The 23923-nt window shown below is 45.8% G+C and overlaps 1 protein-coding gene across 5 annotated transcripts in view; it reads right to left on the minus strand.

The window, feature by feature from the left end:
- BCLAF3 (BCLAF1 and THRAP3 family member 3) overlaps nt 1–23923 on the minus strand; it is a 128278-nt gene that overhangs the window by 78378 nt on the left and 25977 nt on the right. The window contains exon 2 of one of the 5 annotated variants that reach the window (XM_089683910.1): nt 5664–5698. The exons of the other annotated variants lie outside the window; for them this stretch is intronic. The gene's annotated coding sequence lies outside the window, so the exon portion shown is untranslated. The remainder of the gene's footprint in view (nt 1–5663; nt 5699–23923) is intronic. 5 annotated transcript variants of the gene reach the window in all.

The raw sequence follows: 23923 nt of genomic DNA on the forward strand, positions 1-23923 counted from the left end.
GCTGGGGTATTTAAGGGATGGCCAGACTTGCAGACTCGGCCTTGGTGTTGTGTTCTCTTGGGCCCTGTATCCTGTTCCTGTCTGATTCTCTGCTGACCCTGCTCTGATCCCTGGCTTGTCTGACCATCCCTCTGCCTGACCCTCTGTACTACGCTGCTTGCTACCTGTTCTGATCCCTGGCTTGTGACCCTGACCATCCCTCTGCCTGACCCTCTGTACTACGCTGCTTGCTACCTGTTCTGATCCCTGGCTTGTGACCCTGACCATCCCTCTGCCTTACCCTCTGTACTACGCTGCTTGCTACCTGCTGAACCTGGCCTGTGACCCCGACCAATCTCCGCTTGCTCCCCCTGTACCTACCTGCCCTATTGATATTGACCCGGCCTGCCTGACGACGCTTGCTTGTATGTACTGTTATCTGTGGGTGGTTGGTTTGGTTTGGTTGCACTGTATTATGTTTAGTATTGCACTGCGTTTATGTTTGTATTGTTAGTGTTAATAAATTATATTGTTTATAACATATCTGAGGTCTGCGTTTCCCTGCGTCAGCCACACACCTCTGGTCACACCTGGGAGCCCTGACATTACACCAAGGCCAATCCTGACCAGAAGTGGCTGCACAGGGAAGCCATCTTGGCTTGTTGCTGGGAAGGATGGATCTGGATGAGGTTGTGTATTTATATCTGCTGGTGTTTGATGACAGGGAGTATGCTTATCAAACTCTGAAGGAGTATCCCAGGGATCAACTACTAGAATGTATACGGCTCGCTCATGTTCTAGTAGATCAGGGCACAGAGTTCTCTGAGGTGCAGCCTTTGATTGAGGTTTGTGCTGAGTTGGTTTCATCTGGTTCCCCCAATGCAGGGATGAATTTTTGCCACCATTTAGTGCAGACCAGGTAGAGTCCCTGGTGTGGTTAATAGAGGATGATGTGGGTTACTTTCTGGAGCGTTATTCCACATGTTCACCACAGACACTAAGAGATTGTATAAACGCAGTGCAGTCTTTGGTCAGACAGGCTTTGTGTAAGCTGAGCTTTGTTCAACCCATACTGCAGACATGGACAGACTTGTTGCACCCAGCCTCAGTCAGCTTACAAAAACCCAGTCCTGCTTCTAACTCTACTCCTGTATTCCCACCAGCTCCTCCAGTTACAGCCCAGTATACTTGGCTATCTACCGCATGTCAGTACCCTGTTCCCACTCGCTGCACCTATCCTGCCTTTAACCCTGTAAAAAAGCCCTCTGTAGCAACTGCTCCCTCTCCTGTTCCATCCTCCAGTTTTTCTCTGTCTCCAGCTGCTCCATTCGTTTGCAGACCTGCGTTTACTTGCAGTGCTCCAGTAGTTAAAACCAGAAAAAAGCGAAAATTCTTTCCAACCAATACCATCCTGCCAGTATCCAAACCGGTGAACCTGCCTTCCGTGACTCAGCCTGAAGCCTCTACTCAGCCTGAAGCCTCTACTCAGCCTGAAGCCTCTACTCAGCCTGAAGCCTCTACTCAGCCTGAAGCCTCTACTCAGCCTGATGCCTCTACTCAGCCTGATGCCTCTACTCAGCCTGATGCCTCTCTTCAGCCTGAAGCCTCTCTTCAGCCTGAAGCCTCTCTTCAGCCTGATGCCTCTCTTCAGCCTGATGCCTCTCCTCAGCCTGAAGCCTCTCCTCAGCCTGAAGCCTCTCCTCAGCCTGAAGCCTCTCCTCAGCCTGATGCCTGCATTCAGCCTGATGCCGCTACTCAGCATGATGAACTGATCCAGCCCGACGATCCTATTAGGCCAGTTGACTCGATGCCCGCTGTTGATCCAGATGATCCGGTACCTGATCCAGTGCCCGCTGTCGTGCCAATTGACTCAGAGCCCGCTGTCATACCTGGTGACCCGGTGCCCACTGCCTTGCCAGATGACGCGGTGCCCGCTGGCAAGCCAAATGACATGATGCCTGGTGACCCAGTGCCCGCTGTCATACCTGGTGACCCGATGCCCGCTGTCGAGCCAGACAATCCGATACCTGATGACCCGGTGCCCACTGTCGTGCCTGTTGACTCGGAGCCCACTGTCTTGCCAGACGACTCGGTGCCCGCTGTTCCGCCAGTTGACTCGGTGCCCGCTGTTCCGCCAGTCGACTCGGTGCCCGCTGTTCCGCCAGTCGACTCGGTGCCCGCAGTCTTGCCAGACGACTCGGTGCCCGCAGTCTTGCCAGACGACTCGGTGCCCGCAGTCTTGCCAGACGACTCGGTGCCCGCAGTCTTGCCAGACGACTCGGTGCCCGCAGTCTTGCCAGGCGACTCGGTGCCCGCAGTCTTGCCAGGCGACTCGGTGCCCGCAGTCTTGCCAGTTGACTCTATGCCCGCTGTTCCGCCAGACGACTCGGTGCTTGCAGTCTTGCCAGACAACTCGGTGCCCGCAGTCTTGCCAGATGACTCGGTGCCCGCAGTCTTGCCAGACGACTCGGTGCCCGCAGTCTTGCCAGACGACTCGGTGCCCGCAGTCTTGCCAGACGACTCGGTGCCCGCAGTCTTGCCAGACGACTCGGTGCCCGCAGTCTTGCCAGACGACTCGGTGCCCGCAGTCTTGCCAGACGACTCGGTGCCCGCTGTTCCGCCAGTTGACTCGATGCCCGCAGTCTTGCCAGACGACTCGATGCCCGCAGTCTTGCCAGACGACTCGATGCCCGCAGTCTTGCCAGACGACTCGGTGCCCGCAGTCTTGCCAGACGACTCGGTGCCCGCAGTCTTGCCAGACGACTCGGTGCCCGCAGTCTTGCCAGTTGACTCTATGCCCGCTGTTCCGCCAGACGACTCGGTGCTTGCAGTCTTGCCAGACGACTCGGTGCCCGCAGTCTTGCCAGACGACTCGGTGCCCGCAGTCTTGCCAGACGACTCGGTGCCCGCTGTTCCGCCAGTTGACTCGATGCCCGCAGTCTTGCCAGACGACTCGGTGCCCGCAGTCTTGCCAGACGACTCGGTGCCCGCAGTCTTGCCAGACGACTCGGTGCCCGCAGTCTTGCCAGACGACTCGGTGCCCGCTGTTCCGCCAGTTGACTCGATGCCCGCAGTCTTGCCAGACGACTCGGTGCCCGCAGTCTTGCCAGACGACTCGGTGCCCGCTGTTCCGCCAGTTGACTCGGTGCCCGCAGTCTTGCCAGACGACTCGGTGCCCGCAGTCTTGCCAGACGACTCGGTGCCCGCAGTCTTGCCAGACGACTCGGTGCCCGCAGTCTTGCCAGACGACTCGGTGCCCGCTGTTCCGCCAGTTGACTCTGTGCCCGCAGTCTTGCCAGACGACTCGGTGCCCACTGTCGTGCCTGGTGACTCGGTGCCCGCCGCTTCGCCTGGGGGCCCGAGACCTGTTGCTCCGCCTGAGGGCCCGAGACCGGTCGCTCCATCTGGGGGTCCGGCGCCCGCCGCTCCGCCTGAGGGCCCGAGACCTGTCGCTCCGCCTGGGGGCCCGAGACCTGTCGCTCCACCTGGGGGTCCGGCGCCCGCCGCTCCGCCTGAGGGCCCGAGACCTGTCGCTCCGCCTGGGGGCCCGAGACCTGTCGCTCCACCTGGGGGTCCGGCACCCGCCGCTCCGCCTGAGGGCCCGAGACCTGTCGCTCCACCTGGGGGTCCGGCGCCCGCCTCTCCGCCTGAGGGCCCGAGACCTGTCGCTCCACCTGGGGGTCCGGCACCCGCCGCTCCGCCTGAGGGCCCGAGACCCGTCGCTCCACCTGGGGGTCCGGCGCCCGCCGCTCCGCCTGAGGGCCCGAGACCTGTCGCTCCACCTGGGGGCCCGGCGCCCGCCGCCCCTCCCGGGGGCCCGGTGCCCGTCGCCCCGCCTGGGGGCCCGATGCCCGTCGCCCCGCCCGGGGGCCCGGTGTCCGTCGCCCCGCCCGGGGGCCCGGTGCCCGTCGCCCCGCCCGGGGGCCCGGTGCCCGCCGCCCCGCCCGGGGGCCCGGTGCCCGTCGCCCCGCCCGGGGGCCCGGTGCCCGCCGCCCCGCCCGGGGGCCCGGGGCCTGCCGCCCCGCCCGGGGGCCCGGTGCCTGCCGCTCCGCCTGGTGGCCCGCTGCCTGCTGCTTCGCCTGGTAATCCGATGTGCCTCTGCCCGGGGTCCAGCCCGATGTGCCTCTGCCCGGAGTCCAGCCCGATGTGCCTCTGCCCGGAGTCCAGCCCGATGTGCCTCTGCCCGGAGTCCTGCCCGATGTGCCTCTGCCCCGTGTGCCTTTGCCCAATGTGCCTCTGCCCGGTGTGCCGCTGCCCGGAGTCCTGCCCGGTGTGCCAGTCTTTGATATCCCGCCAGTTACCAGACCCGGGCGGTGGAACATTTTGCCCAGCTAGGACTGTTTGGAGCGTCCTGAGGCCGCTCCTTGAGGGGGGGGTACTGTCAGGAATGGACTAGCCAGCAATGGTGGGAATCACCTGCCTTTTGATCTGCAGTACCAGGGCTGGCCAGCGGGTGCTCCCAGCAATCAGAGACTCAACTTTGCAGCCAGCTAACACCTGGAACTGATTATGCTGGGGTATTTAAGGGATGGCCAGACTTGCAGACTCGGCCTTGGTGTTGTGTTCTCTTGGGCCCTGTATCCTGTTCCTGTCTGATTCTCTGCTGACCCTGCTCTGATCCCTGGCTTGTCTGACCATCCCTCTGCCTGACCCTCTGTACTACGCTGCTTGCTACCTGTTCTGATCCCTGGCTTGTGACCCTGACCATCCCTCTGCCTGACCCTCTGTAATACGCTGCTTGCTACCTGTTCTGATCCCTGGCTTGTGACCCTGACCATCCCTCTGCCTTACCCTTTGTACTAGGCTGCTTGCTACCTGCTGAACCTGGCCTGTGACCCCGACCAATCTCCGCTTGCTCCCCCTGTACCTACCTGCTCTATTGATATTGACCCGGCCTGCCTGACGACGCTTGCTTGTATGTACTGTTATCTGTGGGTGGTTGGTTTGGTTTGGTTGCACTGTATTATGTTTAGTATTGCACTGCGTTTATGTTTGTATTGTTAGTGTTAATAATTTATATTGTTTATAACATATCTCAGGTCTGCGTTTCCCTGCGTCAGCCACACACCTCTGGTCACACCTAGGAGCCCTGACACAAATCTTCCATGAGGGGCTAAACGCTAGTGCTGGCAGCGGACAGGGCCAATCCTGTTAACTCTGCATTTTTGGGGACACTATACAAAGGAGGCACTACTATATTTTTTTAAATACTTTTATCAGAATAGCAACATTGTACTAGTGTGTGTGTGTGTGGGGGGATGATCAGGTAATTTTTTTTTTCTTTTTTACACTTTGCTTTGGAGGAGAAATAAAGAACATTTTTCCTGCAATGCAAAGCTTGCTGTCATGAAACTAACTCATTTATGAACTGTCACAAATTAGTTAAGTTTTTGACAGCAGTCGCAAGTGGAGAGCGATGCCCCCACCCCCGTGTTAGTACAGCCAGAGCGACGTACAGGTACAACGCTTTGCCTGTAGCTGCCGCCCTGCTGCAGTACATTGCGGTTAATGAAACAAGGCTGACATCCTTTTTCTTGCACCCTGTAGCAAATATAGTATATTTTACTCAAGTTAACCTTTAAAATTACTTGTAAGTCTAGTTGAGCATCATTTGGGTTCAATTTTAGCCCTCCAGCGTGCACTCCTGTTTGAGATGCCTATAAACAAACTTAATCCATCCTTACCTTTCAGGTCGGAACACAGACAAGCCTTATAAGCCCTATAAACAATCTAAAAATACTGAGTATACATAAACATCTTTAGTGCCATGCCCACAATACAATATCATTATTTACACACATTTATTTCATTAAAGACTGGACTGACTGATTTTGGAATCCTACAACAATTTCACATCTCAACTATAAATACTTTCACCTAATTTAAACAATTAATTCAAAAGGAAACTTTTATTCCAGTGGAGCCATGATTCAATCCCTTATTATTTCTTTGGTGCTGTGCCATATTCCTAGGGCCAATTCACTATAGGGTATATATGGAGTATGTTTATGCTCTGCATCCTCTACTGAATTCTTGAAAGGTATCTATGGAGGCGTCACATAAGTCCGTGACAACAGTAGCTTAGCAGACAAGTTTAGCCTATCACAGTTGTCCCACAGGAGGTGGAGGGCTCTAGGCTAGATATCAGCATAGTCCCAGTGCAAAATCAGAGCCTACTGCCCCTCTAACAATTCCTTCTTGACATGATCATACATAAGATACTGTAAATATGATTTTGTTAGATCTGGTCGCATCAAATTAAATCACTAAAGAGAACACGTACTTACAGTTGTCTCTACCTACCCCCTAGGAGTAAGCCCTAATAGGTATTTACGAGGATAACGAGGATGACCAGAATTCTCACCATGATAAATTACTGATCTCCTATCTTTTGTTTTATGCAAAAAAGGACATTTTGTTAAAATGGACCTTGCCGACTCCCTCTGGGGTGTCTTCCTGGAGGGCTATGGTGTGTGCGGCCCTACCTATGTATATGATTACCTATATGAACTGGGGTTGTCCTTGGAAATATGATTAAAGTGTGGTCCCCTTAAACTTCCAACTAGTGTGACTTATCAGTACGCCCATTTGGATGGTGTGATCGAGTGCACTGGACAGGACTATAGATTTGCACTTTCCTGCCCCTATTCCCTTTAATCCTCCTCTTCTTCCATTTCCCATCCTTTTCCATTTCCTGATATCCTCAGCTGTGCAGTCTACCCCTTTCTACCTCTCTGTTGCAGTTTACTTCTTTCCACTGGGTATGGAAAATGTGGCAGCTATATTGATAAATCCTCGTATACACCAGCAGTTTTTTTGCAGCGCTCAGGAGGAGCCGCTGTATTAACAAACCGATGTTAGAACAGCGTTCTCCCCTGCTGAGCTATGGTGGTCTGACATTGGCTGAGAGCGCTGATCTGATGCCGATTGGAAGACCTTTTTTGGTCATGCCCCTTCGACAGAAGGCAGTCATGCAGCCGGCTTCTGTTGCACCGGCCGCCATACACACGGACCAAATGTCGGATGGTTTTTATTTAACCGGCCAATGCCGCCTGACACCCGGCCCCTGTGTACTAGGTTTCACACTGTTTATAACCTTTGTATGCTAATTGTGACCTTTTTTCCACAGTTGTTGTCTCCTTACACTGACTAATTGGACTGCTATGTATTTTCTTTTTCCTGATGATCGTTCGCAGAATTTATACAGCATTGTACCATGTTACTTTGTATATTTTATGTTGCTGCAATTGACTTTAATAAAACACTCCTATATTGTTAAATTTAAAAAAAAAAGATAACACGTACTGTAAACCTACAGCTAACATTAGTGGGGATGTAAAACACAGACAGGCTAAGCTAAGGGTGGAGAAACAATTATTTCATTTCTCCAAGATGTGAGATTGGCACTGAACCAATCCATTGCCAAATATTTATATATCTCAGAACTGAATTAATTTTCAATCATACATATGATGCAGTTTATTTCTTATTATGTTGCCTGGCGACAATGATTAATAGACCTATTACGCTACATATACTTGTTCATTTTATATTCCTGTTGAAATGAAGGAAACCAAGAATGAAACATTTTCTTAGGTATAATTTCATGTTTGAAAAGCAAATTGCCAGCCAAAAATAAGAATAAAAAAAATATTAGTCTATTAAAAGATAAAAACAGCTTTAATTGCAATATTCATTTTCTGGCGCTCTTCCCTGCAATACTTCTTTTAATGCCACAAGATGTTCTCAGTCTGCTGGCCAGCATCATTTAATCCATTTCTTCTGAGCCCTCCTCTGACTGTGATTGGATAGAAAAAAATGAAGCAGCACAGTTATAAGTTCATATTTCGGTCACTTGGCCTTTTCCTCCTATCAGCATCCTTCATGGCTGCATATGAACTTATTGGCTTGTGATGTTTCTTCCTCTCACACTCCATCCCACTGAACAGGGGTGGTAGGGGACGCATAGCGGTCAAATTCAGAAACATAGGCTAGCCATACACACTTTGATTCTTCTTGTTCAGTCCGCAGGATAAGGGAATCTTCCTGGCCAGATGTCGTATTCAGACAGCCACAGCAACTAGCACTGTCAGAATACCTCAACAGTGACTACATCTGATTGGATGCAGTCATTGTTTGCCTAAAAAATTTTAGCAAGCTGGGTGGTGAAGATAGGGTCACACACAGCTCAAATTGTGGTCAATACAGTAGGCATTGGGTGAAATCTGAGCTGTGTATGGCCAGTTTTACATTGCTGGCATTTAACAAAAAGGTAATACACAGAAAATTATTGGTATTTGAGGGATTTGTGGCTTTAAAAAATAGGATTGCCACAGCTGGATACAAGATATAATGGGGCAGATCTATCGAGCCCATAGCTTCCTGAAAATTATGTCAGTCCTATATGAAAATTGGCTGCATCTGAATACCAGCTGCTCATGTCTTAAATTGTGACTAATGGAGCTGAAATTGTGGGAATGGCCTGGTGCTTAGTGGAAAGAGAAGAGCATAGCAGCTGCAGGGGATGGGAGTGGGACTCCAAAAGAGCGGGGCCTTCATAAGTGAATAAATACACATTACAGACACAATTTTAGAGTTTACATTAATCAGTGGAAGTGTGGTGCATCAAGAGACAAGGTTACTCACCCCATCACTGACTTCATCAACTAAGTAACAGAAAAAAAATACAAATTTCCCTATAAGTTAAAAGATTTAGGCTGTCCTTAGAACGAAAATCAGCAGGAACTAGCCAAATTCTGATCCCTCTATGGGCAAGCTGGTTGTACTGAAGCTGATCTATCGATTGACATCAGTAAAACCAACCTTTTGGGTTTTATTGTTCAATCACTGTTGGTGGCTACAGCCGCCACCACCAGTGATCATTGTGTTCTGACGACTGGGAAACCTCCCACTGTCAAAATACAATAGAGCAGCAGGAAGGAATCAGTGTTGTTGGGGGAATCAAGAAATTTTCTTTCCTTCAACCCCTTACTATTAGAGAGATTTCCTCTCAGTTCCAGTTGTGTCTCTCTGGGACACAGGAAGCAAAGAAAAATCCCTCAATTGGGGCAAAGAGAGGAGAAGAAAACCTAAGAAGGGTTTTAGCCATTCCACAGCCTATCCAAAATTTAAAAAAATGTTGGATATAGAAAAAATGTATTAAAATACACACTAAATTCAATTAAAGTGATACTAAAGGTTCAGCTTTTTTTTTTAAATGTCATACATACCAGCTCTGTGGAAATGGCTTTCCACCTCTTCTCATGTCCCCCACCAGCGCTCTACCCCCCCTCCCTGCTGAGGGCCCCCAGAACAAGCATGGTTGCTCCAGAGTCACCTCTATGTGACCATAAGTCACACAGAGCATGGCTCAACATTCCCCACCCCCTCTTCCTCCTCAATGGCTGTAATTGACAGCAGTGGGAATCAATGGCTCCAGTTGCTGTGTCTCAGCTAATTAGGAAGGAGAGAAACAAGAGAGCCGCGGCTCTCATGCACATTGCTGGATCGAGATCAGGCTCAGGTATTAGGGGGCTGAAAGGGGAGATGCACACCGAAAGGTTTTTTTTGCCTTCATGCACAGAAAAAAAACCTTCAGCCTTTACAACCACTTTAGGAGTACAACAACAGTGTGTGTATAGCGAAGGACAGGGGCAGAAAGCAAAGCAGTAGAGGAGAATACATGAATATTTAGATGGGCCGGAGGCATACAGGATCAGGCTGATACAGTCATGGAGAAAGAGGAGGAATATGGAACAGGGATAGAATATCAAAGAAGAGCAGGGTATGTTCGATGGTGGTGGAAGATCCTGGGACACCTCCATAGATTTATATTTGTATATGGCGAGGAGTAAAGCTGCAGATCAGAGCACTGATGGAAAGTTTAACAAGAGCAAGCAACAAACACATAGACCAAAGAAAGCCCCACTTGGCACCCACCTCCAACAGCACAGGTGCAGGTAAGCCCAGTGTGTCCCTGCTTAATTCATACATTCAAGGAGATACACAAAATTCCACTGTCTTGGTAATAAGTAACTTCATTAGTCTAGAACAACCATTCACAACTGGGGTACAAAAGGTTCTTTGAGCTTTGTCTGACTGACCTCCTATTTGATGGCGCCTGCATAGTTCTGGGGCCGATGCCATTTGGCAGAGCCAGCTGTAATACATCAATTATCTTTTTAGCTGTTAAAGGTGGCATTCTAATTACCACTGTGGTAGGGCAGGCATTCTTTCTGATAGCCATCAATGTAAGGGGCATTTTTTTGCACTGACCCCCACAGGAACTGGTTTCAGCTGGGGTTCTTTAAGAACTGAAAATTATTTTACTGCATCCTCTTGAATAAAAATGTTGTGAATGGCTGATCTAGAAGGTCACCGGATTAAGGTCACCCAGCCTGGATCTTCCTACTCCAACATAATTACTTTTTTTTTTAAATTGAAATAAAAAATAAGGGTGCTAGGGAGGCACCCGTGCAACTGAGCCAGGCTGTATGTGTCCATGGACACAAAGAGCAGCTTTGCCCCTTTTACTAAAATTGAAACCATCGAACACTCTCTTTGTTTTTTTACTTACTTACCTTTTTGCTTCCACTTCCTGCTTTCCCTGAAGGCACTGATGACATAGCGCCGGCCATACAGATGCCCCCTGGGAAGACAATGCCATCAGTGACTTCAGGGAGGTCTTGTACCTAATCTGCAAAATCTTGTATTATAGTTGACCTGCGCATGCACAAGATGGAGCAAGTGACATCACATGCCGTACAACATTACATTCATTTGTTGGTAAGAGATCTTGGGAGAAGGCTTTATTTAACAGATGAATGCAATGTTGTATGTGCAGCGTATGACTTGTATTTTCAAAATGGCGTCAGCCAGCACAGAGGAAGGTGAAGCAGTCTGGAAATATGTAAAGCTGGGTACAAGCGGTTCCTGCTGAACTGGCTGACATTCAGACCATGTGTACAGCTGTCCTTCTGACAGAAGCCAGTTTAGGGATGGGGTAGGAGTCCCCCTGTCAGAACACAAAGACACAACGGGAGAGATCGGTGCACTAACATCGCCTGTGTTAGTACAGCGATCTCTTGGTTTTTTTTCATTCAGCCCACTAAGTTGAACAAAAGGATACTGAATGTGTGTATGAGAGGTTAGTGTAGTTTTTAAGGTACATTGTTTTACAGATTATTGCCATTTTCTTTTGAGGATAGCCACACCATTTTCACCTTGAACAAGGCCTCACTTCAGAGCCACAGTTACAGACTAGAGCTCATTAGAAGGCATAAAGCAAACCTGTCATTAAGAAAAAAAACCCTTTTTTCTAGAAGCCTCTGTCATCCAGGGCAGTGACTTCATTCACAGAGTAGGTGAATATATTCAACTTCACTGCTGCATAACTAGTAGAAGCTTGTGAGTCCAGGAAAAGCTGCTTCCTTCACACACTTCATGACAGAATCTCTTTAATGCAGTGGAAATGACACATACGTAATACAAGCTTATGGAATCATTTCAATAAACAGAAAAGGTTTATGGTAATGTGACTGCAAAGTAACACAAGGCAGTCAGTGCAGGCTTGATATCAGGCACATGAAGGACACTCAAGTTATATTCGGAAATATGATAATCAGCCACAAAAAGGACAGATCTGCTGTGTAAACACTAACCCATTGTGTCGCTGTAAAGGACAAGTAAAATGTCAAGCTCTCTGGCAGCCTGGAAGGTGGGGGGAATACTACTTCAGTCAGCAGTCTGAGAGGTGGGACATTTCACTGTTTGCCCATTAGGTCTGCTAATTATTACACTTCTGTTGCTGTAATATGAACCGTGGATTTTTATACATCAGAAAACTTTTGTTAAATATTGTATTTATATTACTGGCTTTACATATTATTATAGTTTATATCGAAAATCGAATTTTAGGAGTATTTCATGCCAAAAGCCAGAATATTCCTAATGCCATCCATACATAAATTGAAATGTGGCCAGTTCAGCAGGAACCAGTTGAATTTTTATCCATACACGGGCTAGCTGGTTGTACACAAGTCGATCTATCAATCAACTTTTGTATAAACAGCCTGTCGAGTTTTTCCCAAATGATTAGTGCTCCCAGCTATAGTCAGTAACATTGATCATTGCATTCTGCTGGTGGGAAGGCTTCCCGTGATTCGGAATCGGATCAGGAACCGGGCAGGCCATATATTATGCTAATTTCTTTCCCGCAATAACAGGTTGCAGGAAAGAAAATTACTCAATTCCCCCATCATCACCATCAGTGTTGATGGGGGAATCCCTCCTATTGCGTTCTCCCAGTGAGGGGGCATGGGCAGTTGTCCTTGCAGGGAGAACACAATTATTGCTAGCATCTATAACCGCTGGCAATAATTTAATGCTAAAAATCCACTATGCTGTTTGTACCCAAGTCGATCGATGGACCGACTCTGGTACAATCAGCCTGCCCATAGATGTATGAAATCTCATCCGCGATTCAATCCATCTATGGCCAGCTTTAAGCCTCCTTCACCTGGGCAATTATCTGCATACAGCAGATTCCAGAGGCAAGGTTTGTAAGCTGCTCAGTCTATACAAAGAAATGAATGGCTGAGGGGAGCCATTGCCGCTCACATGTATCTATACACTATTGGAGGAGGGAATGAGTGACCCTGGATGCAGACAGATGCCTGCAGGTTCAGACATCTGTCCTAAACTACAGGTAACTATTAGATGTGAGGATAAATGTGAACAGCAATGCCTCCTCATCCCGCAAAAGGGAAGCCCTACATACCAATAGTACACCTATGTGGGGTGGAAGGCTTGGAAACCACTAAGCAGTAGTGAGTACATATAAGACTGCATTAAAGTCTTGTGCACACTGGGCATTTAGCCAAGGCGCATGAGGCTCTGGGGTTTAGCTGCAGCTGAGGGGCACAGGCACACCGTCCAGCCTCGTTACTGGCAACCTGTTAAACTCTATTAGATTCTGACAGCTGCTGTAGTTGGATGGGGCCAGGCGTGGCACCAAGCATTAGGCATGTTTAGGGCAGTATGGACCCAGGAACGAATGCCCAAAATGCAAGCAAACACCCAGTGTGCAAGAGGCCTTATGATGGTACAAATGGCAGTATCGCTGTGGTTACAACACATTCATTCACTGGAGGTGTATCTATGTGCTGTGATCCAACTGCCATATGAAAATAACGATTGTTTTATTTTATATTGTGTTATATTTATCTAGATATATTACTGCATTTCTAATGCTTTTGCGATACAAAAATTGCTGCCTTGGCAAATTGCAGAGACACAGCGATTACTACATTCTTTATGACCAGAGACGATGGAAGTTCTATTCGGTTTTGTGATTTTCAAGTGTTAAAATGGCATATATGCTTCAAATTTCTCTTATTTAGTCCTATGGGCTGAGGGAGAGAAATCCATAATCAGAGTGGATAGAAGAATGTCAGCTACTTGCTATTGTAGCGGCTGCTGAAAACCTGTACTGTGCTTGCAATTGCATATGACTGGATGCAAGCGTTGGTCAGCTAAGAATTTTCAGACCGGATCCTTTGACAAAAAGTTGATTAAAGAAAAAAAAATCAACTTTCGTCAAAAGAGGAAGGAGTCAAAAGGGCAACCCACAGCTGGACTTTCAGCCAATTCAGAAGAAATCAGCTGAAATTCCAAAAGTAAAAGGGCCAGCTTAAAAACACATTCACACAGGCATACCGATCCACCTGTGCAAAGGGCCACCTTCATCCACATAGGATGCACAGGTATTCCATGAAGGCAGCTTATTGAATTCAATGTCAGGCGGCCAGCTACATGGACCTACAGAGACCTCAATGCACATCCCAAAGACAAGCTGCGCCTGATTCCTGCATCAGACCCGCACAGATGTGCACTACACCCCAGGATGCACATAGCGGTTCAGGCAGCTGGTCACCTGTCATTGATTTAAACAGGCACCTGCACATACCCGCACAGAAAATCTGTGCATCGTGGGCACTAAAGACAGTCCTTCACACAGGTGAACAGATTGGTACACTCGTGAAAAAGTCGCACCTTTTACCGATTTACTAGACTATGTTACTCCTACTTGGACCAGAAGGAATAAGGGGGAGCATGGGGAATGTTTATTTTTGTACTTTAAAACTTGTGAAACCCAGTAAAAAAACGTAACACTCCATGTACACTAGGTGGACTGGAAGAAATACGGAGTAAAAGGTCCCATAGTATCATACATTGTTGGTCACATGTACCTAGTTGATGCTGTTCATATACACCTCAAACCTGTGACAGGTTTGATGGGGAGCGTCCGTGCACAGCCATTTTCAGATCTCTCCAGAGATGTTCAATTGGGTTCAAGTCTGGGCTCTGGCTGGGCCACTCCAAGACATTCACAGAGTTGTCCCATAGCCACTCCTTTGTTATGTGGGCTGTGTACTTAGGGTCGCTGTCTTGTTGAAAGATGAACCATCACCCCAGTCTAAGGTCCAATGCGCTCTGGAAAAGGTTTTCATCAAGGATGTCTCTGTACATTGCTGCATTCATCTTTCCTTCAATCCTGACTAGTCTCCCAGTTCTTGCCACTGAAAAACATCCCCACAGCATGATGCTGCCACCACCATGCTTGATTGTAGGGATGGTATTGGCCAGGTGGCGAGTTTCCTCCAGACATAAAGCTTGGCATTCAGGCCAAAGAGTTCAATCTTTGTTTCATCAGACCAGAGTTTTGTTTCTCATGGTCTGAGAGTCCCTCAAGTGCCTTTTGGCAAACTCCAGGCGGGCTGCCATTTGCCTTTTAATGAGTGGCTTCCGTCTGGCCACTCTACCATACAGGCCTGATTGGTGTAGTGCTGCAGAGATGGTTGTTCTTCTAGAAGGTTCTCCTCTCTCCACAGAGAAATGCTGGAGCTCTTTCAGAGTGACCATCGGGTGCTTAGTTACCTCCCTGGCTAAGGCCCTTCTCCCTCTATCTCTCATTATGGCAGGGCGGCCTGCTCTAGGAAGATTCCTGGTGGTTCCAAACCTCTTCCATTTACGGATGATGGAGGCCACTGTGCTCATTGGGACCTTCAATTATGCAGAATTTTTTCTGTACCCTTCCCCAGATCTGTGCCTTGATACAATCCTGTCTTGGTGGTCTATGGACAATTTCTTGGACTTCATGGCTTGTGCTCTGACATGCACTGTTAACTGTGGGACCTTATATAGACAGGTTTATGCCTTTCCTAATCATGTCCAATCAACTGAGTTTTCCACAGGTGGACTCCAATAAAATTGTGAAAACATCTCAAGGATGATCAGTGGGAACAGGATGCACCAGAACTCAATTTTGAGTGTCATTGCAAAGCCTGTGAATACTTATGTAAATGTGTTTTTTTCTTTTCGTTTTTTATTTTGAATAAATTGCAAAGATTTCAAAACGAACTTCTTTCACGTTGTCATTATGGGGTATTGTTTGTAGAATGTTGTGGAAAAAAATTAATTTAATCCATTTTGGAATAAGGCTGTAACATAACAAAATGTGGCAAAAGTTAAGCGCTCTGAATACTTTCTGGATGCACTCTACATCAATATTTATGTCCATTATTGCATATAGGACATCGACAGCCTCCACTTTTTGCAATACTCCATATAAGGATTACTTGTGTGGTGAATGGAGCATTAATTTCCACAAGATATAACAATCTATTGGATGAACTTCCCTATATGGACTGCCATACCGACTCACATAGGACCCAGCTACAAAATTGAGCATGCTTTTTAAGCCATAACATCTTTGGTTTATCTCAGTGCACTTGAGTTTCTTTAGCATTATCAAGTTCATAGGGTTCCAAGATTCACACGAGGAATACCTTTTAATGTGATTAGTAATCTAATAAGCAGCGGCTTGCTGCGGTATGAAACCCATGTGTGACCCTACATGCGTCCAGACGTTTCATTTATTTTAAATTTGTCTTGTATTTTTGTCCATTTATGTTTTTCTATTGCTGCATTTACAATGACAGTTGTTCGGAAACCACGTTGGTGGTTGTTTAACCAAAATGAAGCAATAAAAATCATCGTTTTATGATATTTTGAATTTAGTACTACTTTTGTGGCACCCCAGCCCAGAGAATTATTCATCACCAATGGTAACCACTTTGCCTATCTTTTGGGCGGTTTGTGTTTGTTCAATTATTTTTTGGTTATGGTGATAACGCTTAACATAAGCGGAGGCGTATTGGTTCATAGACATTGATTTGTATCGACCTCAGATGCTGTCTTTTTGTACTATCTATGAACAAGAGTGCAGCCCCAGAAACCGGAACTAGAGGTTTATCTTTAAGGATAGCTGGGGATGCAAAGACGCCACCTAACGTCTGTCCCCTACAGGACCTCAGGTGTGGGTGGGTTGGACAAGACTTCAATAAGTGACCTGCTTGGCCACAGTAAAGGAACAATCTTCTAAAGGCACCTTCTGCAAAAGGCCATCTCTTTGGCAGAGAGACAAGTGAAACCCAGCTGCATGGGCTCTACTTCACTGGAGGACTAGGCCCAGGAGGCATGAGAGGTGAGAAAGCCGTGGGTGGAAATGCAAAGTTCGGAGCCAAAACATACAGGAGGTTTCCGCAAGCGCTCCTTTAAAGGAAAGTGTCTCTCAGAGTCTGGTATCAATAAGAATGGCAAGCAAGATCAACTCCTTAAGAATCTCAGGTATATCTTGAGCTGCAATCACATCTTTAATGTTATCAGAGAGGCCATGGGAAAAAGCAGCCATGAGAGCCTCATTGTTCCAACCAACCTCTGCTGCCAGAGTACGGAATTCAATAGCATAGTCGGCAATAGTTCCCATATTCTGTTTAATGGACATGAAGCTCTTGGCAGAAGAGGTGGAATGAACAGGAATATCAAATACCCTTTTACAGGAGGCCACAAACTCAGGGTAATTCTGGACAACAATTTTTTTTGTGTCTCCTATATAGGGTTTGCCCAAGCCAAGGATTTGTCGGAAAGCAAAGAAATAGGAAATCCTTACTTTGCTTCTGTCTTTATGGAAATCCTGGGGCAGCATCTCAAAATAAATTCCAACCAGGTTGAGAAACCCTCTGCAGTGAGCTGGATCGACCCCAAACAGCTGGGGAAGCGAAGCAGAACCAGTCATACCTCTTACAGTGGTAGTATCGGAGGCGGCTGCCTGAACCGAGATAGGAGCAGCAGCAGGGATGGCTTGAGACACTGGTTGTACTGGAGCAGCTGGGGTAGGAGGATCCAGGTGAGCAGTTCAGATCAGTAGAGTTTGTACTGCCATGGCAAACTGATACAAGTGGTGGTCCTGCTCGTCCAATCTGGAAAAAATATTACGACTAGATCAACTGCCTGCATCTTCTGAATTCAGGGCCCTTGCATAATGTCAGGAGCCATAAACCAGGCGGAGACTGAAAGTGCAGTTAAAATCACACCGTTAATGAAATAGCAAAAATAGCACAATTCAGGAACATAGTCAAAAACAGAAGCCAGTGTCGGGTAATCAGATGAGCTGGGGTCAGGAAACCAGAGGTCAGCATAGTCAGGAGCAAAATTCAGGCACAGGAATCGGAAGAGAAGTCAGCCAGACCAAGCTGTACACAGGAACACAGGCAGGAACACTCTGGAGATCATAGACCACACAAGGACAAGGAGGAAATGAGCTAAGCTGCTAAAATAGCAAAAAAGGCTTAACCTTTTAACAAAAAATAATAACTGCACATTTTTTTTGCAGGATCTGAGAAAAAGAAAAACTTTTCCCTTATGAGACACAAAGCCTGCAGCCTCTCACCAAGTGTAGTTGAGAAACCTAGGTGACACATACACTGCTCACAATATTGAAAGAATGGCTCACACTACATAAATATTTATGAAGATACATTTATTTCTGTTTCTTGATATTTGCAAACCTCTGCCATGTAACTGAGGTTAAACACATTTATAAGCTCAATGCAAACAAGAAAAAAAAATTGGTTAATAAAAGAACTGTTATGCAGCCTGAATATCACATCAAATATTTTAAAAGTGACTCAGGCTGGCAGTACACAGGTAAAACTTCTCACCTGGAACAATGAGTGGTGCTTGTGCTTCCTCTGATCACGGCATTGCTGGGACTATGTGTAATTTCCTTTTGAGTAACTTTACTATGGGGTAAGGTGATTTAAAGAGGAACTGAACTCTGGAAGCTGGGCTAAAAAAAGCAAGCAGAGGGCAAAGGACCAGTCACCACCATTGTCTGTGGTCTGCAGCTTATATGAGACACAATGCCTTGTTCTGTACTGCATCTCTGTATGGAAGCAGCCACATCTTGGTGTAGGTGGGTTTTGCATCCTCATGTCAGAGCCTCCAGCAAGGAGAAGAATGAGCAGCACACTAGTGAAATCACTAAAACGCACCCCAAATAAGGTGAGGCAGCAGTGTCCTAGATTTCACACTGTAGATATACAGTTGTAGGCCCAGGAGTGCCACACACACTCATACCAGGAAATATAGTGCTATTTTTTGTTAGGACAAAATCAAGACAAAATGGTAGTTTTTTGAGGGGTAATGCTTAGGCACACTAACATTTATAAAGGTTTCCTACAACATAACTAGTCTTCACTTGAGTTCAAGTATAAATTAAATAAACCAAATTAAAGAGTTTAAAATAGTATAAGTACTGTATATTACTTCATGTTATTTTTGTAATCCTCCCTCAGGCACGGCCGAAAACTCCTATCTTTGGCAGTGAGCTGTAAAAAAAGACTGCTGTGTATTAGAGCAGCGATCTCTCTCAAGTGGTCGGACAGGCTCCCTGCGGAGTCAAACCTATAGTACTGAAATCAGTAAAACTCATTTTCTGCTTATCGCAAAATTAAGTCTGCATTCATACAGTTAAAATCTTACTATGCATTATTGCAACAGGTATATGTGCATGGAGATGTGCTGCTATTCTTTTTGAATGGTAGAAAATAGCAACTGTGCTAAAGCGCATCAAAATGCGCAGAAGTGTATATCCTGTGCAGGGGCATTACCTTTTGTATTGAGGCGTACTGACAGCCCATTCAAAATGAGTCTTCCCTAATGCAACCTGAGGTAACAAGCAAAATCACATGTGTTAGAGCATGCATAAATAAGAATAGGCCCTAATGCACAGTAAAGTGAACCTGCACTTTGCCAATTAGGGTGTCTGCTACTGATACTTGGCTTTCATTTCCTACCTCCATCACTTGGTTCACCTGTCCCAAATTCCTCTTTGGCTTTGAATCAGAACTTACACTGAGTTAAGGGCCCACCCTAACATGCCAATATCCAGGCCTGACAATGAGGTATTCAGGAATCCAGCACTGCATTATTAGAAGGGGAGAGAGTTGCATGTCCTCGAGTGCTCCCCACAATCTCCCTAAAGTTTGTGAGGTCCTAATGAGTGAGTAGGGCAGTGGATGGGATCATTAAAGTAGTAGAAACAGAGGTGTCAGGCTGTCTACTAAACCTACTACCTTGCTCTGAATGGGAAATGTAGGAGCTTACTTTTACCCCATCTTATATTATCTTCTCCAACTTCTTTTAAATCGCTTGACTTTTAGGATACTAGTTACAAAAAGTCTAATTTTTGTTTACAGATTTAAGAATAACGGTTTCCAAGTCCTGTGCTGAGCAGCCTACCTGATGCATTTTGAACACAAGAGGTTGGCTGTTCAGTACAGGCCCTATTCAGAGAATGCTTTGCATTCTTTGAACGAATGCAAAAAAGCATTCTCTGATTTGATGTGGTGGAGTGGGTGATGTCAGCACTTCGCCTCTTCTAATCAGAGAATGATTTACGTTCCAATGGCATCCATGCTAAGCTGACTTCTGTAAGCAGGAGTGCAGCCGCTTGGCGTGGAACCCAGAAAAAACTGAAGATCACTGAAGTAGCAGTCTACTTAAGTGATTTCCAGTTTCTAGAGGCATCAGCCAGGTACTGTATTTACATTGGTCCAGGCTGGACCAACTATCTGTGTATAATATAGCCATGCCTGCAATTATTCTTTGCTCCAGCAAACATAGCGAAAAGAACATTGGGAGTATATTGTGTTAGTTACACTTACCATTGCTGTCCTTTCCAGATACATTTTCTAGAGCTCTCCCCTAAGTGTCACACATCATACAGTTCTAAGCAACACAAACTTTTTATGAGTAAACTTTAATTATTTTTTTTGTTACAGATGTATAGTTTTCTGTGCCCACAGCTGTGGAAAGATCAGTAAACTTAGGCTTAGATTTGTTCAATAAATAAATATATTTAAAAAATTTAAAAATCTGCATCCCATGGCCTGTAATTAAAGGATAAGTTCACCTTTTCATAATCACCATATTCAGGGCGGCCCCTGCTCCCCCCCAATCCCCACTTTGACAGCTAGCGGGGGATCTTTTCCCCCCTTGATAGCTGTCAAACTAAAATAAAAACCGCGGCCGTGCGGATCTCCACCCCCAGGACTGCATCACTCATTCACAGTCATCTGTGAATGATAGACTACAAATACCAACATCCTTAGCAGCTGTCAGCTTGTAGTGCTCAATGAACTACCACGGCACTGTGAAGCGCTGCAGTAGTTCATTCATTCTTCCTGTCAAAATATCTTACAGTGAAGCACTAATACACAGCCCCTAGTAAAACAGCACACAGTTAACCCTTTGATCGCCCCACATGTTAACCCCTTCCTGCCCAGTGCCATTAGTACAGTGTCAGTGCTTTTTATTAGCACTGATCACTGTATTGGTGTCACTGGGGATGTCAGTTTCCCCCAGTGTCAGAATGCCCGCCGCAGTCCCACTATAAGTCGCTGATCACCGCCATTACTAGTAAAAAAAAAAAAATCCCAGTATATACTGCCATTTATAAACGCTATAACTTTCACATAAACCAATTAATTTACACGTATTGGGATTTTTTTTAGCAGAATACATTTTGGCCTAAATTTGTGATGAAAATTTGATTTTTGATTTTTTTACTGGACATGTTTAATAGCAAAATGCCAGAAATATAAAGTTTTTTCACAGCACAAAAATAAAAACGCAAAGGCGATCAAATACCACCAAAAGAAAGCTCAATTCATGGGAAAAAAAGGATGTAAATTTCCTTTGGGTGTAGCGTTGCATGACCGCGCAATTGTTAAAGTAACACAGCGCCGTAACGCAAAAAATGGCCTGGTCAGGAAGGGGGGTAAATCCTCTGGGGGGGGCAAGTGGATAAAGCTTTAGAAACGGGTTTCAGGATGCTCAGCATTTGTTCAACATTTCTCTTAAGCCCAATGTTGAGGATTTGGCTGTGATAGTGCCTTCTATTTTTTCTCGATTTTGCTCACAAATGGTCATCAGAATATGCCAGGTTTTTTTATATATTGTTCAAAACAGTCCACTACAGAGTTCCATCTATCATCTTGTGGGATGGTTAGCTGGGTTCCACCCATTATTTTCAGAGCTGACGCTGCAAAGTGATTGTTACAGAAGTATTTAGCAATTTCAACAACATTACTCTATTTCTGGGACACAGAAATCTTTTGCTAGGAGGTGCATCAAATGAGCACTACAACCATATGTTATTATTTTCTTCATGTTGTTCTAAATTTCTTCTCATTTTGGACACATTTGCAGCATTGTCTGTGACCAAACTGCGTATATGACATTTGAATTGTTTTTCGCATGTTATAACTTTTGCTGCTACTTCTTCTAAGTATGTTGCTGTGTGTGCATTTCCTGAAGAATCAATTGTTTCTGCAAGGAATGCATTCCCTTCTTCTGTTGTTATACAAGCACATTTATTCTTACTAACTTGCCTGACATATAATCTAGTTGCCTCCAGGATGGTAGACTTAACAGTGCCCACCGATTACTTACTTCTGTTGTTTTACTCCAAAATTTCAACTCATTTTTTAGAAATTCATCCATTTCAGCAAAATTAGTTTTTTTGAAATCTAAAACTTTTGTTTTTGTAGATGATTTTTCAGTTCATATTTTAATATCATTCCAAAGACATGGGTGATCACTAGAACCCAAATTTTCTCCCACCTCTACATTAGACAGTCAATCCCCATTTGTCAGTACTAGGTCTAGAACAGTGTTTCTCCACTTTTTCTTTTAGTCAAGGCACCCTTTAAAATTATGGACAGTTTCAAGGCACCCTCTAAAATTATGGACAGTCCTGAGGTACCTTTTAGAATTATGATCAGTCCTGAGGCACCCTCTAAAATTATGGACAGTCTCGAGGCACCCTGTAAAATTATGGACAGTCCTGAGACACCCTCTAAAATTATGGACAGTCCCGAGGCACCCTCTAAAATTATGGACAGTCCTGAGACACCCTCTAAAATTATGGACAGTCCCGAGGCACCCTCTAAAATTATGGACAGTCCCGAGGCACCCTCTAAAATTATGGACAGTCCCGAGGCACCCTCTAAAATTATGGACAGTCCCGAGTCACCCTTTAAAATTATGGACAGTCCTGAGGAACCCCATCCTAAAATATAAAAAACTATTTTAATTTATTCTTCCAAATCAAATATACTTTTTCACACTGGTCATGACTTGTATTTCAGTGTATCTCTTCTCCTTCAGTTTTAGTCCATCACTGAGCTAATATGACCCCAGCACTGATGGAGGGGGGCGGGGGAGGGTCAAACAAGGATGCTGTGCAGTCAACTGACATCCTCCTTATCAACTGATGTCATTGGTTGTCAGGATGCTGGTGGCTAGAAGGTTGTAATGGTGCACAATGAAAACCTGTGACTAAAAGGCCGGCTTGTTCCACCTGCTGGCTTGTATACACGTTTTGTGCAACTTTTAGACATTTTGCCAAGGCACCCCTGAAGAAACCTCAAGGAACCCTGGTTGAGAAAGGCTGGTCTAGAATATGATCTACTTTCCAAAAGGGGTCACTTGGGGGGGCTGTTTGATTTGCTATGGTATTTTAGCACCTCAAGAAATGTGATAGGCAGTCAGAAAGTAAAAGCTATGGAAATTCCAATATATATACACCACAGTTTGTAGACACTATAACTTTCACACAAACCAATTAATATACATGTATTGTTTTTTTTTACCAGACATGTAGCAGAATACATTTTGGCCTAAATGCATTACTAACTTTGAGTTTATTGGATATTTTGTATAACCAAAAGTGAAAAATATCATTTTTGTTTCTACATTTTCGGTCTTTTTTTTTTATAGCGCAGAAAGTAAAAAAATCGCAGAGATTATCAAATACCATCAAAAAACAGCGCTATTTGACATTAATTTAGTTAGGGTACAGCACTGCACGACCGTGCAATTACCAGTTGAAATAGCGCAGTGCCAAACAGCAAAAAATGGCCTGGTCAGGAAGGGGGGTAAATCTTCAGGAGGACAAGTGGTAAACATGTATGCTTTTTGTGAATTTCTCATTGTATTCACACGCAGTACAGCCTAAAAGGGAATATTTGCATATTTCAACTCATTATTTCTTTTTTTGGCAACTGTATAAAAATGCAGTGCCATGCAGTAACAATAGCAGATATATATTATTGCTTTAGCATAACAATAACCTCATGGCAGTCTGAAGATATGGTGAAACAAAAACAGTTTACCAACCTGAAGGTCCTGCCTTCCCAAACATGGTCCTTTCATCACAGCACTTCTCATGATGTTGTTTCATTTGGGCCACCAGGCCTTGCATCTCTTGCATTACTTGCATTTTGCATACATACCTACTTTACCCATAGGTAAAGGAACGTCATTAAAATATTCCCAAACTGGGTTTCTTTTACGGCCTGCTCCTGCTGCCATTTTGCTCCTCAAGGGAGGAATAAAGCACTTCAAGCTATGTGCAGAAAGATCACAAGGTTTATAACAGTGATGGCGAACCCGTGGCACGCGTGCCACAGCCGGCACGCCAAGCCTTATCTGTGGGCACGCCAGGAGAATACCGTATTTTTCGCTCCATAAGGCG

Source organism: Staurois parvus, unplaced genomic scaffold (genome assembly GCF_062004578.1).
Source record: "Staurois parvus isolate SC_StPar_1 unplaced genomic scaffold, SC_StPar_1.0 ptg000327l, whole genome shotgun sequence".
Taxonomy (NCBI): Eukaryota; Metazoa; Chordata; class Amphibia; order Anura; family Ranidae; genus Staurois; species Staurois parvus.